Source organism: Armigeres subalbatus, chromosome 2, assembly GCF_024139115.2.
Source record: "Armigeres subalbatus isolate Guangzhou_Male chromosome 2, GZ_Asu_2, whole genome shotgun sequence".
Classification (NCBI taxonomy): domain Eukaryota; kingdom Metazoa; phylum Arthropoda; class Insecta; order Diptera; family Culicidae; genus Armigeres; species Armigeres subalbatus.
The window spans coordinates 244,863,394-244,879,536 of NC_085140.1; positions in this window are offsets into that span (position 1 = coordinate 244,863,394).

Sequence of the window (16,143 nt, forward strand, 5' to 3'; positions counted from 1 at the left end):
TTTCTTTTGGAATGACTTCTATTTTGTACTTCTTCACGAGCATTGAACGTTTCTAAAACCCATCGTACGCGGCACGCACGATCTGCATGGGCATTTCGTTCCAGATTTTGAGAATTATGTCTTGAACTGGTCCAAGTTACTTACCTTGTATTCGTACAGCTTTAACATAATGAAGGACCAAACAAAAAAGTTAAGAGGGTTCAAATCCGGGAAGCTGAGAGGTCGCAATGTTTTGTCCAAAAAGTCGATGAAATTGTCCCCATATTGGGCTAAAATCGCAATTTCCGTGTATAAAGGGTTATCGTCCTATTGGAACACGTAGGGCTCAACTCCGTCTTAGCACCGGGCCACTGGGGGCATCAATCGTCCCCAAAACCTCAGTTTTGTACTACGCCGCAATGATTTTGACATTCAAAAACAGCTATTTATGATGTCCCAATCCATTTTCAACGCGCGTGATAAACAAACAACAAGTGGCAGAATGTCAACACCACACACATCCGATAGCGTATACATATATACCGCTAACGCTGTCACCAATACTAATACAGAATATGTACATTAGGCTTACAAACACAATGATCAAACATTTGTATTCGAACTTATTGAACACCCTGTATAGCTCTTAAAGTATATCATAAATGGACCTGAAATCTAACGGAATGGCGAAGTGCAGCCATGGACCGAGCTGAATGGAGAAGTCTTTTATGTGCAGCACAGGCCACTCCGGCCTTAGTCTGATGATAAATAAATAAATCTAACGGAATATATGGCTCTCCATAAACTTTTCTGAAATTTTTATTTTTTTCAAACTTCCCAATTAAAATTAAGTTCTTACATCAAGGGATTGACTGTAGGAAATCTATTGAAGGCTTCCGAGCATATTGAAAGGAGGCTTCCGAGCCTCTTGAAAGGAGGCTTCCGAGCCTCTTGAAAGGAGGCTTCCGAGCCTCTTGAAAAGAGGCTTCCGAACCTCTTGAAAGGAGGCTTCCGAGCCTCTTGAAAGGAGGCTTCCGAGCCTCTTGAAAGGAGGCTTGAGCTCTCTTGAAAGGAGGCTTGAGCCTCTTGAAAGGAGGCTTCCAGGCCTCTTGAAAGGAGGCTTCCGGGCCTCTTGAAAGGAGGCTTCCAGGCCTCTTGAAAGGAGGCTTGAGCCTCTTGAAAGGAGGCTCTGAGCTCTTGAAAGGAGGCTTCCAGGCCTCTTGAAAGGAGGCTTCTGAGCCTCTTGAAAGGAGGCTTCCAGGCCTCTTGAAAGGAGGCTCTGAGCCTCTTGAAAGGAGGCCTGAGCCTCTTGAAAGGAGGCTTCCTGAGCCTCTTGAAAGGAGGCTTGAGCCTCTTGAAAGGAGGCTTCCTGAGCCTCTTGAAAGGAGGCTTCCTGAGCCTCTTGAAAGGAGGCTTCCGAGCCTCTTGAAAGGAGGCTCTGAGCCTCTTGAAAGGAGGCTTCTGAGCCTCTTGAAGGAGGCTCTGAGCCTCTTGAAAGGAGGCTTCCGAGCCTCTTGAAAGGAGGCTTCTGAGCCTCTTGAAAGGGGGGCTTCTGGAGCCTCTTGAAAGGAGGCTTCCTGAGCCTCTTGAAAGGAGGCTTCCAGAGCCTCTTGAAAGGAGGCTTCCGAGCCTCATGAAAGAGGCTTCTGACCCTTTGAAAAGAGCTCTGAGCCTCTTGAAAGGAGGCTTCCGAGCCTCTTGAAAGGAGGCTTCCGAGCCTCTTGAAAGGAGGCTTCCGAGCCTCTTGAAAGGAGGCTTCCGAGCCTCTTGAAAGGAGGCTTCCGAGCCTCTTGAAAAGAGGCTTCCGACCCTTTTGAAAAGAGCTTTCCGAGCCTTTTAAAAGAAGGAGAAAAGAAAAAAAAAGTTTAAAGAAGAAAGCTTAAAAGAAGATTTCCGGGCCTCTAGAAAGGAGGCTTACAACTCTCTTGAGAGTAGGTTTCCGCGCATTTTGAAATGAAGCTGTCGAGCCTGCTTAAAAATCCCTTCCGAGCCCCTTGAAAAGATCCGAGGCTTTTAAAAGAAGCAGAAATAAAACGAAATTTCTAGAAAAACAGCTTGGCTTCCGGGCCTTTTAAAACAAAGTTTTTGAACATCTTATCACTATGTTTCCGGGTTACTTGAAAGGTGGCTTCCGAGCTGCTTGGAGAGAGTCCTCCGAGAAGCGCAGAAGGATGCTTCCAATTCTCTTGCAACGAAGCAACTGAGCTTTTAGGGAAAAAGTCTTCATGTCTTTCAAATGAAGGCTTTCGAATCTGTAGACTCTAGATTTTAGTTAAGAATCATATTCTTCACATATTATACAACATTCTGTTTTGACCCGGTAGATTGCATAGAAGATTTTTTAAATTTGTTCATACGAGGTTTTGCTCTTTTGATCTTTTGTCTCACATCTCTTCATCCATTGTACTGGTTGTGGATGACAGGATTCAATAGGCCATGATTTACTGATCGCCATGCATAGGATAAAGGATGTATTTTGGACCACCAGTTCGACGGCTCATATTTTGGACCACTGAGTACAAATTCCTCTTGGTGGTCCAAAATAAAAGCCCCGTAAGAATTGTTCAAAATACATCCTTTACCATATTATGTGCAAGACAATAAAAAAATACAAATCTTTATTAATAAGTTTTGATAAAAATTGTAAATTCAACCGCCATTAAGTATTTCGTCCGAGGTACCCCCTGGGCCCGGCGAAAGTATCCCCAGGGGTACATGTACCCCAGGTTGAGAACCGCTGTTATAAAAGACCGAGGAATGCTCTGCATCTCCGTGAGCGCTACGGGAAAGGAATCGTTGGTTAGTAGAGAAGAAAATTCATGTGAAGCCACTGGGTAAGCGAATAATATCAAAGTTATTTTGAAAACAAGAAGACGAAAACTGTGTCTCAAATCAATCCAACACAATTCAATGTGTTTCGTTTAATAAGCTTCTACAATACGATCGATTCCGCACTAAATAATTCTGTGCTCTTCGATGCAGACATCAGTTTTATCACTTCGCGTTCTCCCACACTAGCTGGCGTGATCAGCATCTACAGGATCGTTTGTACACTGGTTAAACTAATGTCTGCTACGCGAGGTAGCATGACCGTCCCATGACCAGCAGCAACACGATTGATTCCGCATTAATATTGCACAAATAGTTAAAAATATCACAAAATATAAATTTGAAACTAGGAAACACTGAAGACGTTTTATAGAAGAAAACTTCATATGTATTTGTCGACTAAGAATAGGGTTATGTAGTAAGCGTCTGGGGCCCTCCTTAGCCGTGCGGTAAGATGCGCGGCTACAAAGCAAGACCATGCTGAGGGTGGCTGGGTTCGATTCCCGGTACCGGTCTAGGCAATTTTCGGATTGGAAATTGTCTCGACTTCCCTGGGCATAATAGTATCATCGTGCTAGCCTCATGATATACGAATGCGAAAATGGTAACTTGGCTTAGAAACCTCGCAGTTAATAACTGTGGAAGTGCTTAATGAACACTAAGCTGCGAGGCGGCAATGTCCCAGTGGGGGATGTAATGCCAACGAAGAAGAAGTAAGCGTTAATAGAATTAATTGTATAACCTAAAGTTTTGTTCAGCGGCGCAGCCAAAATCTTATATATAAAAATGAAATGGTCTGTGTTCGTATCCGCATAACTCGAAAACGGCTGGATGGATTTTTTTCATTTCTTCAGCAGAAACATTCGTTATAGTTTCCGACGGGTTTATATGATATTTCCTAATGGAAAAATTACGAGTAAAGTTGAGCAAACCGTGAATAACTAAAATTGTGATTCCTATGCGAACTTTGCATGGGTAGTTCGGAATGCACATTCTCGCCTACTATGCAGGACAACGTCTGCCGGGTCGACTAGTTTTTGATAATATGAAGAATAGTTTAAGTTTAAATTTGTTTCGAAATTCCGCGGAATTCCGTTATATTTCGTTAGAAGCTAGTTTTTTCTAGCGAAATTTTTGTAATTTTACGAAACGAAACGAAATCAAGAAATGTGATTTCGCCATGCTAAAATTCCGCGAAATTCCGCGGAATTTCGTTTCGAACCTCCTGAAACGAAATTTTTCGAAATACCGCATATGCTTAATCCTGATACCTCCTTAACTCGATGATCCCTTCAATATCGAGTAAGGGAGAGTTCACTGTATTTGCAAAACGGTTAAATTAGGAATGAGGCGTTCTACGTTGCCTACGTTGCGGCGAGTGCATAATTGTGACAAAAAGGGTGCATAATTAATTACATCATTCCCAATTATGTGCAACATACTGTGGTGCTGCTTCCTTAAATTGCCAGGAAATTAGTTCCTACAAGGTTTGTATTCCCGGTATAATAGGTTCTGAAACAAGGCGGAAGAACACAAGTATAGGGAATGGTTAGTGCTATGTACATGAATGCGTCCGCTGCATTCAACAACGCATAGTCATCACATCGTTTATGGTATGGCCATTGTTGCAGCAAGACAAGTAAGAGTTTTCCGTATACTCGAGCTCAACTGGGTTGCATAATGTCGTAAGTAGAACGTGAGAGCTACAGCGCTATTCTTGCGCCGTTTATTCAATGGAGAACATTAGTTAGGACTGGTGTTCCAACTAGGTCCGATGGTAATTTAAAATGCTTATTCTCAAAGCTATTCCCACATTTGAATACTGCCTGTTTTAAGTTTTGTTGTGTTTCTTATAGACTTCGTGTAAGCCAAATGTTTTCATTTCGCAAATAAATAAATCGAAACTGAAAATAAGCACAACTTTAAAGCAAGTACCGCAAATTTCTTATTTTCGTAAGACATTAGCAATTCTACTTTGGCTTCTCCGAAATATATTTCGTATGAATGGATTAATACAAATTGAGATGCGTTAAAATTCCGCTCGTTGTGGTAATGATTGCTTTCATTATTCTTTGTTTTGATATCTTACGCTTCGTTACAGAGAATCTTATTCATTCGTGTTTAGTCTAACATAACGAACTGAGTCGTGAGCTCGCTAGCTCCTGTATAAGTCATGAGACAACACACACAGCTCGTTTGGTATGGTAAAGTGAAACAAAGCAATTTGACCGCAAGTGCCATAATCCTCCACTAGCAATCCGAAGAATCGAGCCCAAGAGCTTCGTTGCTTGGAGAAGTAAACTTTCGTCGTTTCCAGTAGCACAGACAGTACAACGGAAAACATATTTGAAACTCCATGTCCGCAGATCGCCCACAGATGTACAACTGATGCAACAGCCGGAGTGCGGGTCAACGAAAGAGAGGTTTTCTGTCTGCCAATAATCACCCTAGAAACAACCACGAAAGTTTTGCACAAGAAAAGCAATAATTTCGTTCTATCGTGAAGGTTGCATGGCATTATCTCGGTCCAAAGTCCATTGGGCGAGGCGAGAATAAGCTGGAACTATCAAAGAGAAATCTCGAGGAAAATCTTTGGGCGAATTGTGGGTGGAGTGAGTAAACTTTAATCTCTATCCGGCTATTTTCAGTCACTGCTGTTAATTGTGCCCTGGAGGCTAGTTTGGTTTTATTATGACCATTTATTGCGGCAATTAAGATGGCTTTATGTATAACTAATCGTTTGCAGCATCTGTATAAGAAGGATTAATCGTGGCATTCATATCTGGCATTCTACCTTTAGACTGTAGAACTTTAACCAGGAAATAAATGAGAGTGACCAGAAGTAAAGAGAAGCAGAAGAATGAAGTAAACATTTTGTACCTCAAAACAAGGCACAAAGCGTTAAACATTATTAATGATAGTGAAATGTTTCAGCGACTAAGTGAAACTTTGAGAGGTGGCTTCCGGTTTCTTCTAAACTTTCCTCACCAAGGCTCATTTGCACTTATTTGTGTATATTTATCATCCATTATATAACTGAAATTGAAATAAAATAAATTGTATCTATTTACTCGGCATTATTATCTCCTACGTATGTGAAATTTATTTCGGTTCCGAGCGCTTTCTAAACCAGATGACAGTATCAGAACCTTTTCCAGAAATAAAAATCGCCAATGGCAAAACATGAGACAAATCCAGGAAGGAAATGGAAAGTTAGCCTTGTTCAATGACAGCTCGAAGCAGGTTGCAATCACTTTCGATAACGTTTTTGCCTTTATTAAATCACTATGATTTCCTTCGAGAGAAATAATGAAATTAATCTCTCCAAAATAATTTTCCTATCAACTTTCATGATGCCCGTGAAGGGTATTGGATTAATCTGAACTTTTGTCGATGGTTGTCAGCTTGGGGCTTTTCTAGAAGATATTGTGGTCTGCAAACTAAAATTCAATATCATGATATCCAGGTGCATAATGTCCAAAACGGCGATAAATAATAACACGCTGCCGATTTCTTGTGAATCATAAACACGGATACAAAAAAACTTCTCCGCTTAATAGATCCACCCCAAGTATTACTGGAACTCTTTCACTAGCCATTGAAAAAACGTTGCGTCAAGGTGCATGATACGTTACCATGAGAATCGTGTCACGTTATCCATGTGCCGGCATTCATGGTGAGTTATATCGTGAGCAAAATGCACCGGAGCTTATTTTTTAGACTTTAGAAAACAGACACTTCGCCAACCTGGCTTGGTATGCATTCAGTACCCGATGCTGTTCCAGTCTCAATAAATTTCCCAACCGAGCTCTTGTGAGAGGGGAAACAAAATAAATACATATGACTAAACATTCCGGGTCCGATCCAACAGTACATATCTTGTTGTTGGAACAAAATGGATAATGAAAAGGACTTTGCATAGGCTGACCATACGTTCCGTATTTAACGGAACAGTCCCGTTTTAAGACCTTATTGTGCTGAAACGAGCTTTTCCGCTCATTTCCAATTCTAGCAGATACTACTAAAATAGTCAATTTGAAGGTATAGGATAGAAATGGAAACGGTATAGAAATCCATTTCCTGTTCTAGCGATTGCTGGAACATGAGAAATATAGAGAAAGATACAAAATAGGAGGAATAGGACAAGCCTGGGATTGAACGCATGACCTCCTGCGTATGAGGCAGAAGCGATGGCCATATGACTACCAAGCTCGTCATTTTTTTTATTGATTCTTCCAAAAATCTCCAAAATATTATTCAAACAAATTAAATATTTGTGGCAGGAATTCTAAATCAAATAAATAGAACGTGTCGTTTCGGCCAAATGACCCTTTCGGCCTGATGACCCTTCCAGCCAAATGGCCCTTTCGACCTAGTGACCTATTCGGCTAAATTACCTATTTGACCAAATGTTCTATTCGGCCAAATATCATTTTCGGCCAAATGACCCTTTCGGCCTTATGACCATTTCAGTTAAACGACTCTTTCGGCCTAATGTCCATTTTAGTTAAAAGACCCTTCCGGCAAAATGACCGTTTCGGCCAAGGGAACCTTTCGGCCATTTGGGCAAACGACCCTTTCTGCCAAATGACCTTTTCGGTCAAATGAGCCTTCCGCTCAAATGACCCTTTCGGTCAAATTACCCTTCCGGCCAAATGACCCTTTCGGCCAAACGAACCTTTTGGCCAAATAACTTTCGACCTAGTGGCATTCTGCCAAATAGCTTTCGGCCAAATGACCCATTCGGCCTAGTGTCATTCGACCTTCCCATTTTTTATTGTGTCTTTATTAGAGATATTTACAGCCCCCGGCTGGCTCATCTACACCCAAAAAACAAATTCGACAATTATTGTGCAAAATCTTGGCATATATAATTCTGTAAGCTTTTTATACAGATATTGTACTCAAATAATACAAATCTGTCGGATTTTAATACAACAATTGTATTAAAATCTTCTGAAATTGTATATGCTAAATTATTGTATAGTTTCTGTAAGGTTCTTATACAGAACTGTACGATTAAAATCTGCCATCTGCCGGTTGGGTGTATCAAAAAAGTGTGAGATGTTATGTTATTAGTGTTGCTTTTAAAAGAATGCTACCTATGCCGTTTTGTATTTTCCAATGATCGACTTTTCTTAAGATTTCTAACAGGTAATGACAACAGTTTCATTTCAATGATTTGTTTCTGCTTATTCCGGAGGCATTGAAATTTGGCCAATTTCACCAGTGGATTCCACAGAATTAGCAACTTGGTAGGCAGGTTGTCGAAGGGACAAAAGGTCCCAACAAAAAACTGCGTCAAAAGGTCGAAGGACAAAAAGTCGAAAGGACCAAACTGTCTTTCTTTTTTCTTCCTTCTTTCTTATTACTTCTTCTTTTTTCCCTCTATTCTCTTCCTTCTTCCTTTTTCCTTTTCACTTTATGTGTTTCCTTCCTTCAATTCTTTTTCCTCCTTTCTTCTTTCTTCCTTCCATATTTCACCTTCTTTATTTCTAACTCATTTCTTTTTTCTTCCTTCTTTCCTTCATCTTTCATCCTTTTTTCCACCTTTTGTCTTCCTTCTTTTTTCATTCTTTCTTCCTACCTGCTTTCTTCTTTTTCATCTTTTTTTTCCTGCTTTCTTATTTCTTTCTTCCTAATTTCTTCTCTCTTGTTGTTTTCTGTTTTTCTTCCTTCTTCCTTCTTACTTTCTTCCTTTTTTCCTTCTTTACTCTTTTTTTTGCTATTTTTTTCTTCCTTTCTTCCGTTTTTCTTCTTTCTTTTTCCTACTTTCTTTTTCCTTTTTTTCCATCTTTCTTTTTTCTTCTTTCCTTTATTCTTTCTTTCTACTCTCTTTCTTCGTTCTTCCTTTCCTTCGTTTTTTTCTTTCTTTCTTCCTTATTGCTTCTTCCCACCTTCTATCTTCCTCCTTTTTTCCTTCTTTCTTCCTACTTTCTTTCTTCTTTTTTCCTCCTTTCTTCCTTATTTCTTCCCTCTTCCTTATCTCTTTCTTCTTTCTTTTCCCTCTTCTTCCTTCCTCTTCTTTCACCTTTCTTCTCTTTTCCTGTTACTTGCTTCCTCCTTCATTCTTTTGTTTTGCGTCATTATGTCTTCTCTTCTTCTTCCTTCCTTCCTGCTTTCTTCCTTCTTCTATTTTCCTTTTTTCTTCCTTCTTTCTTTCTTCCGTCTTCCTTCATCTTTCTTTCTTTGTTCTTGTTTCCTCTTCTGTTCTTTCGCTTTCTTACTATATGTGTTTTCTTCTTTCTTTCTTTTCACTTCTTATTTACACCTCACTTCTTACTTCTTACTTTTCACTTTTCACTTCTCACTTCTCACTTCTCATTTATCTATGCTCACTACTTCCATCTTGCATCTCACTTACCACTACTCACAATACCCATCTCATTTCTTATCTTTTTGTTCTATCGACCTTTTGTCCTTCGACCTTTCACTTTCGACGTTATGACACATATTCGACCTTTTGACCCTTCGACCTTTTGTCCATCCGACCTTTTATCCTTTCGACCTTTAACCCTTCGACCTTTTGTCCTTTCGACCTTCTGTCCATTTGACCTTTTGTCCTTTCGACCTTTTGACCCTTCGAACTTTTGTCCTATCGACCTTTTGTCCTTTCGACCTTTTGTCCTTCGACTTTTGACCTTCGACCTTTTGACACAGATTCGTACACAGAAAAAAAAATGTTGCAGTAGAAATTACCATTCCGAGGGTTATTTTAAGAATATGCACCGGCGATTTTCAGCAGATAACAAACTCGTTTGATTTTACCATGCGCGCAGTACTAATCAACTGTGCTGCCGCTAACCACAAGTCGAGCACATCTGTATATGGAGTCCATATACAAATGTGCTCGACTTGCGGTTAGCGGCAGTGTGGTCCCTGCGGAATGTTGTTACATGAACTGAATCAGTGGTGAATTTCTCTGAAACCATGGTTAATTTAATGGAAATTTTATAGTAGTTTCAAAAACAAGGCGTAGTCTACGAAATAGTAACTTTTACCATGGAATTTTTTTCTGTGTGGGTAAGTATTACCTGACAATCAGGTCACGCCTCAACGTCAATATAATAAAGCGCAGGGACAGACACTCTTATTTTCAGATTAAGTTCATTTTAGATTATTCTTTTGAAACCTTTTTAAGTCGGTATTTAAATTTTTGTTCAAATCTGCTTTACCATATATTTCTCAATTATTTGATTATTTTCAAAACATTAAGAATCATTCAAAGTCTTTGTGAATATTTCGAAATTATCCAATGTAAAAAAATAACGAAGAGATGAAAAAATAATGTATACATCAACTGAACAAAATCGAGTTTAATGCAGTTTCAAACCGAGGGGTAATTTGGTCGGAATAAAGGCTAGATTTAAGGTCCTCACTTACTTTAAGGCTAGTTTACACATCGAAGATTGTCTGGAAATTTCGCTACCATGTATGCGGAGACAGGACTTATGGGATTCCATTGAGAAAATTAGAAATTCGGCACGATTTAAAATACAATTTGGTCTAAATCTCGGAGAGTCCGAGCTGTAAACCAGTATGTATTGGAAATATTCGGTTAATTGTTAGTTTTTTTCTAAATAGTTGCAACATATGGTACGTATACGTATACATTACTGACTGTAAGGATTTGCACAATGCTGTCCTTGATATACTTTTATCGCGACGAGACCCCCTGCTACTGGTTAACGGTGACTGGTCAAGCTTGCTATAGTTGTCCAATGAGCAGCTCGAAGTAGCTCGAAGTTGTTCCCGTCCTGCTCGATCTTTTTTGTCAACAAATGGGCATGAGTAGGACAGGGAGAAACTTCGAACTACTTCAAGCTCTCATTGGGCAGCATAATAGTCTAAACTGTGACCAAATAATCAGTTGCGGATGATCGTATGAAGGAGAGATGAAACTCGCTATCGATAATGATGGATACAGACGAATGGGATCAAAACAATAAGTGAGAAGAATTGCAAATCATCCAGGTACAATGAAGTTGGTGTGATTCTCATCTTCAATTCTTATAAAATAGTGATCAAAATCTAGATTTCTTAAATTTAACCTACTGCTAGATCAACAAAAATTCACGGCATATGTTGCCTACAATTTGGTGATTACCGTAACTAGATCTTAGCTTAATAGCGTGAAATATTCCTAAAGGTATGTCATGCAGTAGTTGAATAAAATTATGTTAGTAAAAACGAAACTATACTTAAAATGTAGGACTCTCTAACTTAAGCTAAACCTACATTGCTCTGGAATTGGTGAAGTAAGGTGTCTATAAGACCAATTTAAATAGTGAGTAGCACATTCAGTTATAATATGATGCCCTCTGATAATAATATGTTCTATGCAGAGTAAACGAAACATATAGCGGCAAATCGAGAAGTAATACGATTCTTGATATCGTAGGTCACCAAAAATTGTGAGAATTTGAGCATTAAGAAACCATTTTCGATCAAATATATTTTGTAGCTAAAAGCTTACCAATGCAAAATATGCGGTCTGCTATAAAGATTTGGAAGCCCCCACAACAACTTTCGATAATTGATATAATACTATTTTTGGGAATAGTCACCTTCAAATACCATTTGACAGCAGATCTCGTTTTGATCAGCTTCAAAGCTATAAATTAATTTATTATTCTTACAATTATTCACCTTATAAATTCACGTTCTAAATCTTACTTTCGAGTATTGAATTCTAGCGGACCTTTCTTCCCAACATATTCTTTACTTCACCTCTTTCAGTGTTGCCAGTTTCATCAACAATTAGTTGAAATTTCCTAACAACTATAATTTCAAAAATTGATTCATTGTTTATACTGCCCATGATCGCATATTTGAAACATTTGCATTTTTTTTATTTTGAGCTAAGCCGATGAATCGTCATCAAATGAATCGCCTGCTTTGGGCGTAATTACAGCGGCACACTAGGAGTTAACTTTCTGAAATCAGTATGGCGAAAGGCATCTAAGGTTCGATTTCTCAAAATTAAGCACCTTCATCGAAAAAATATTTGGTAGGCGTAGTAGCGGACACCTTTCTACATAACCGGTACCAAATAGTTTTTCATGAAAAGTTCCTAATTTTGAGAAAACCAGCGTTAGATGTCTTTCGCCATACAAATTTCTGGCGGTTAACTCTTGCTGGCTATTTTGTGCATATACTGTAGCGCCTGGAAGTGGAAGCGGCGAGTAGCAAATCAGCCACTGCCAATAATTCATTGTTGGTTCTTTGAGTTGGCCAAATAAAATCAGAAGGTATTTTCTGGAAAACTTGAAAAAACTACCAAGTTGTTTTGTAACATTGAGCAAAGTGACCTCATAACAGTAACACTGTAAAATGTTGTCGCCGGTATGCCTTGTGTCTCGAATGAAAAATTACGCAATTAATTTGTACTCAAAGAACAAGTAATGTTGATGTTGCTAACGAAGAATTTAACTAAAAAAAAGTTTTTAAGTAATTTCTGTAAATTTTTAGAAAATTACTTAGATTTCCATACTTATGCATATCACAAACTTTATCTTTCCATTTCTCCCATGCCTACTTTTGTCGATTGTTACAAATATGCGATCATAGGCAGTATAGACAATAATATATTTTTTAAGTATATAGAAATATGTTTATAACCAACGACAACAAATTTTAACAACCAATTCATTTAAGATTAAGCATAGTTGTTCGGCTCGTAGAAGACTATACACAGTTAAAAAATCTGAAAATTATACGCCATGGAAAATTTTTGTGTTCAATAGCCTCTAATTTTACATACAACTTTTTCTTGTATGCAATATTGGAAACAAGCTCCATAGTAATGACAACCTGTAATTTAAAAATGTGATGGAAAAATGAGTCGAATTGAATGGGGTATACCCCGTTAGGCATAAGTACGTTAGGCATAAAGACGTTAGGTATAAGTACGTTAGGCATAATGGACGTTAGGCATAACGGACGCTAGGCATAATGTACCTTAGGCATAATGGACGTTGGGCATAAAATGACTCAAAGAACAACCCATGACATAAAGAAGGTAGAATTATGCCAAACGTCCATTGTGCCAAACGTACGTTATGCCAAACGTCCGTTATGCCTAACGTCCATTATGCCTAACGTACTTATGCCTAACGTCCTTATGCCTAACGTCGGGGACCCAATCGAATGGAACCTTTTTGTTACATCATATATGCTGAAACATTTTTATACTGTGTACAACCATTATTGAAATGTAATTTTCCTTTCAGCTTCTATTTTCGGCTCTTCGGCTAATTGATAGGTATTCTTATCGGTTGAACAGCTATTCCATGCCGATTTTTTCCCAGATTGCCCTGAGGCATCGTCAATGTAACCGAACCCATTAGTCAGGCTGTGCTTGTAATCAATCTACTAATCACTGGTATCCGTACCATTTGTTACAGAAGTCACATCAGATTCATAGATATTATGGTCGTACGCCCTTCAAGGCGACATTATACCTTTATTCAATGATGGATGCCTCATCCACCCTCAGGATGTCAACCGCTTCCCAAGGCAGTTTATCTTCCTCGACCAAGTCAGACGACCAACAGCAAGTAATAGTCCAGCGGAACAAAGTAAAAAATCTCTTCCCTTTGGTAGTGTTTGGCTGGGCAGAGTGACAGGTAATTCAGTCCAGGTGAAGCTTCGGTGTTAAAATTTATCATCTTCAAGTCACGTTTGACTTTCTGGGTGGATTATATTTGTGATGTGCAGAAAGAATTTTATCATATATGTATTTTGGCTTTGGTAGAAATTTATGCTGTACTTTTGATTTGCAGTCAATTTGTGCAAATCGCAAAATTTGTGCTTCCGAAGCAATCATTAATGTTGTATTCCAACAAAATTTCGACCATATAAAATCTCGATCATAATTTATCGTTATCATTCCATTTGGCAGTACTCATGTAGGTAATTCCGCAAATTGCACAGTTGATATTAAACTCAGAATGTAGCCTTCGGAAAGGATTACCGGGAAATCCCATCTCGTGCATCGGCGAGCAAAATGTACCCCCACATGTTGAATATTTGTGTCGTCAAGCATCCGGCCAGAAAATCAGATGAGCAAATGCAAGTTACATTAACGCTGAAGCATTTCTGTTACTCCTCCGAATGATACGTGGTGGCTCAACGTATATATGTTATGAAATATATGTTATGAGAGGACGAGCATGGAGATAATTTTTCGATTAACCCTGACGATGCATTGATGTGATGAGGTTTGAGTTGTGCAATTGATGAATTGCTATCTGAATATTTGTGGCATTTAGTTATTTGATTGGATTTGATATGAGAAATGATAAACAGTACGTGAGATTGACTTATCTGTTCAATTTACACCGTGGAAACCACTGTGCATAGTCCCCGGCGGTGGATCTAGCATACTCCGACTAGAAGCTTCCCAGTAGCGGAAACTCCCCCGAACGGAACTTTTCTTAATATTGAACCGTTTAGCTCCCAGCATAATTTTCTTGACTTTTTCATGTACTTTTTCGTTGAGCTATTTACTGCCCATGATCGCATAAATGTAACATTCGACATTTCATGAATTTTGTATTTTTGATTGGAATAGCCTTAAAATAACATGTGTTTTCGGTATATGTAAAAAAAAAAGATTATTATGAAAAATTTCTCAAAAACCTGCAAGTTGTTTTGTAACATAACATGAATGACCGCAAATTTGTAACACTGGGTATACATGACTGTGTAAGCAAATTAGCAAACACTCTCTTTTCCCGCTGGCGGCCAGCCACAGTTATCCGAATCAACTGTGCAGCACAATCATTTTATGAATCACTAACCACTAATCACCACTAATCACTTCCTTTTTACCGTGGTACAATTTCTTTTTCTTTGAAGGAGGTTTTTATTCAAAATTTTTATTCCTGCGACTTTGCTTGCGGCCATCTTCTTTCGGCAGCAAACGAAAACTATCTGCCCAGCTGTCAGTTGAGGATGTTCTTTTAGATGCTATTTCGCATTGCCGCGCAGTAAAAATACATAAAATTATACGCAATGAGCTACTTTTAGAGGTAGCATTAAGTTCGATTCGCAACCTGCATGATGTGCACCATTTTGAATGTAGTCGAATGCGCAGATAAACAGGTAATCTTATGTCAATTTCACGCAAGGAATAAAATGTTTGGGTTGATTAGATATTACAACGAGCATTGATTAGATGTGAAAATACGTGAAATCTATTATTACATAGAATTTTCGGATACGTTCACGGTAGTTACGTCCCAGCATATTAATATTTTTTTTGCTGTGTAGTTATAACAGGTGTTCCTCGCCGCATGCGAGTCTCTACGGCTGCATGAAAGCTATCAGCTGCCAAGAAAGTGTGACCCATTTCGAAATATTTTAGAACAACTTCTTGAACATGTAGGGGAAACTGGACACACATGATCCCCAGTTTTTATTTAAGATATTTCTCGATGTAACATGCACAGATTTGCACGCTTCTTGATGGACTTGATAAAGAATTTAATTAGCTAATCAAAACCGTCATTGGAAGCAATTATTTGTTCATGAAAGTTACCAAAAAATCGATTTTGCCGAAAGATAGAAAATTTGGCATTTTCAAAACTTGCGGGAGACTTGATCCCCATATAGGGGGAAATTGATCCCTTTATGAGCTGAACATGTTTAGGTTCATCCAAGTCTAATGAAAGGTCAAATTGATCTAGCCTCAAATCCTAACAATTCTTCATAGTCTGTCGTAATAGCAGTCGTGCGAAAATTAAATATTGTCGGTATTAAGCAAGGTAAGTATTTTGGTTCTCGAATAGAGTAATAGTGACAGATAGAATATCTGCTATAGCAACAAAATTGACATGGTGATGATGATTTTTCTGTAAACCATTCACTCCACTAAAAGACAGTGGTCATATCACGACAAATAAGATGTTCCCAAGAGGATCTCTCTTTTTGATTGATACAGTTATGATACCAACAATGATTGATCGATACATAAATATATCTTTGTAATTTTAGAACCTAGTTTTTCTATTAAATCTCTGAAAATTGGCCACACTGCAAATGCCATGGCCAATGGTAAATATCCCTGAGTACCTGTTTTGGGACCAATAAAAAAAGACTGTGATACATCGAGATCACCAGACTACTACCAATACCACAACCGTGGTCATACCATACCATACCATACCATAACCGTGGTCATATCATACCAGGATGGTGACTGCATACATTAATATGGTACTGTCACACATCATCATTTTTGTAGTGCCCCAGCCAACACAAAATCGCATATGCTAGCGAATAAGTGTACAAGGTGGAGGCGATATAGGCGCATTCCTCCATTTGACTGCG